The sequence below is a fragment of the Lipotes vexillifer genome, unplaced genomic scaffold (genome assembly GCF_000442215.2).
Source record: "Lipotes vexillifer unplaced genomic scaffold, Lipotes_vexillifer_v1.1 scaffold496, whole genome shotgun sequence".
Taxonomy (NCBI): Eukaryota; Metazoa; Chordata; class Mammalia; order Artiodactyla; family Lipotidae; genus Lipotes; species Lipotes vexillifer.
Window position 1 is genome coordinate 11,312,799 of NW_006786690.1, and position 2,825 is coordinate 11,315,623.

Genomic DNA, 2,825 nt, shown 5'->3' on the forward strand with positions numbered 1-2,825 from the left:
GGAATATATCAGCAAGTCAAAGGTCTCTGCTCTGGAAGAACTTCCCACTTAGTAGAGCCCAACACATATACAATAAACATATAAATAAGTTAATTCTATAGTAGGTTAGAAGGTGATAAGAGCAAAAGGAAAAACAACTGGCCAGGATAAAGGAGTTTGGGAGGTCCCAGGCCAGAACCTTAAATAGGGAAGTCACAATAAGTTTCTTGGAGAAGATGACATTTGAACACATTCTTGAAGTTAGCCATATGGTCACTGGGGGAAAGTGTTCCAGGGCCCATGCAAAGGCCCTGAGGTAGGAGTCTGCCTGGTGTGGCCTCCATGGAACGGTCACATGAGTGTGGCTGGAACTGAGTGATCAGGAGAGCGTTGGGGGTGAAGGTCAAGGAAACAAGGAAGACAGGATTGTGGAGGTCCTGTGGGCGTCAAAAGGAACTCAGCTTTTACTCCAAGTGAAATGGATTTGTGTCTTAGCTCTGTTGCTCTGTGAGCTGTGAGAACTGGGGAAATCAGTTTACCTCTCCAAGCCTCGGTGTTCTTACTTGTAAATAGAAAGGCTGCTGCTGCTGCTAATACCTCCCTATAGGTGGCTGTGGTGAGGATTACAGGAGGTAAAGCTCACAGCCTGACTGGTACCCTGTAGTTCCCCAAATGCAGGCAATCATTTTTTCCATGCTTGCATTGCGATTACTATTACCTCTATTCATTTTAGAAAGAGAAAGCTTCTACCCTTTAGTGAACACTTTCTGCTTGTCAGAGATTGTGCCTTCCACTGGATCCCATCTAAGCCACTTCCTATCCTAACCCTGTCAGAAGAGAGGTCCTACTCCTCTTTTAATTGACGAGTACACTGAGGTTTTGGAAAAGCGAAGAGGCTTGCTGAGTGTCCAACAGCTAGTTTGCAGTTAAGGAGGACTTCGAACGCAGGCCTATCTGGCTTGACAGATTAACTGCTTTCTACTTGAGTGGAACAAGAGAAAAGGGAGCAGAACATAACTGCAGTGTTGGAATGTTTCTGCAGGTGATACTCTCACTCCTTTACGTGAACAGAGCACAGAGACCCAGGAGGGCCGTGTGGGGCCTCATTTCTCGAGGTGCTGATGGGATTTCACACTGCTATTCTTAGGAGGTGACCATCTCCTCTATTCCACTTATAACTTAAAATCCAATTTTCTAGAGCTTTGCTGAAAGATCATAAGACTATATGAGACTGTCCCTCCTTGAATTTGATGGGAGAATAAAAGCCATCATGAATTCCAAGTATCAACAGTGACCTAAATATTTAGATATTTCCTGAAACTATTCTGGCCACTTCATGGAAAGGAAAAGGGATGTCTTGGGCCTGGGTCTGGTAGGTCTGTCTTTTTTCAGAAGGAAGAAATGTTGGCATATAAATGTAACAAATTAAAGGCTTTGCAGAATGTAGAAAAGATCTGCATGGAGTCCAATTTGAGCTCAATAATAATTAATTGTTTGTACTGAATTCTTGTTTGATCTGATGGAACGTATCTATTTCTTTCATGTCACTCCTGTACTTTTTTATGTCAAGAAATTGCAGTGACCCTCTAGAAAGAATTATGGTTTCTGTTTAGAAAACAATTTTTAATTTGGGGGGTGTGCGCTGCAGAATGTCTATAAGTATCTAAGTTATCGGTATAAGTTCTCTCAATGGAAAGCATGGGCCTTTCTGAGCTCATTTATTTTCTTTAACATTTATTTATTTATTTGGTTGCACCGGGTCTTAGTTGTGGCAGGCGGGCTCCTTAGTTGCGGCTCACGGGCTCCTTAGTTGCAGCATGCTAACTCTTAGTTCTGGCAGGCATGTGGGATCTAGTTCCCTGACCAGGGATCGAACCTGGACCCCCTGCATTGGGAGCGCAGAGTCTTATCCACTGCACCACCAGGGAAGTCCCTCTGAGCTCATTTATTAACCTAAACTCCTGAGCTAGCACCTTGAAGAGTCAGAGAATATTCGGAAATTAAGAGCAGAGAATGTGCTAACTTTGTCTTGCCGAATGAGTTCATTCCTCCTGACAGCCTTTAATTAAGATAAGCTATCATATAGGGCATTTTAGACTTGACATAAATCAGAACATGAGAGTTTGTTCTGAACCCTTGTTCAAACTTGATAGATTCCAGGTCAAGAAAGCCAGCCAACTGCTTATTGAATCCACTGAGTAGGGCTGTTGCCAACAGTCAACTGAGTAGGGCTGTTGCCAACAGTCAACAGAAGTCCATTCTGAAGATCTTGAGCCGCAGTTCACTGCAGTAGAATGCACTAGAAAGAACATAGTCTGAAGTTCATTTACAGGTACTCCATTATGAATTTTAGTAATCATTTATATCACTGAGGACCTCGAAACTTGAGCACAACCATGGGGCAAAGCAACTTTCATAATTTTGCCTTGTAATGGGCATGGGCTCTCTTGGTGGGCAGCAAACACACACTCAAACACATTCTTCCTGAATTGTAAATCTCAATAGCGACCATCAATTCTATACAGACTACACTTTGTACTTATACTAACAAATATATATGCACCCATACAACATATACACATGCGTGTATACTAAAGACTTTGCGACTTATTTTTTCCTCTTCTTTCCAGCTGGTTGAAATGCTGGGTGAACTGGGACAAGCTCTACAAAAAATAGTTATAATAATGCCTACTCCGTGTTCTAAAAGTTTTATGTATACTAAGCACCATAACAACACAAGGAGGCAGGAACTATTATTATCCCCGGGTCACAGAGGGGGAAGAGAGCTTAGGTAATTTACTGTAGTCATGTAACAATGACTGGGGAAGCCAGAGGGAAGGGTGACC

General features: G+C 42.6%; 1 non-coding gene across 1 annotated transcript; it reads right to left on the reverse strand.

Annotated features, from left to right (window-relative positions):
* Positions 1-1,834: 1,834 nt before the first annotated feature.
* Positions 1,835-1,907, reverse strand: TRNAG-CCC (transfer RNA glycine (anticodon CCC)). Its single transcript has one exon. It is a non-coding gene; the product is annotated as a tRNA-Gly (tRNA).
* Between the last annotated feature and the right edge of the window lie 918 nt (positions 1,908-2,825).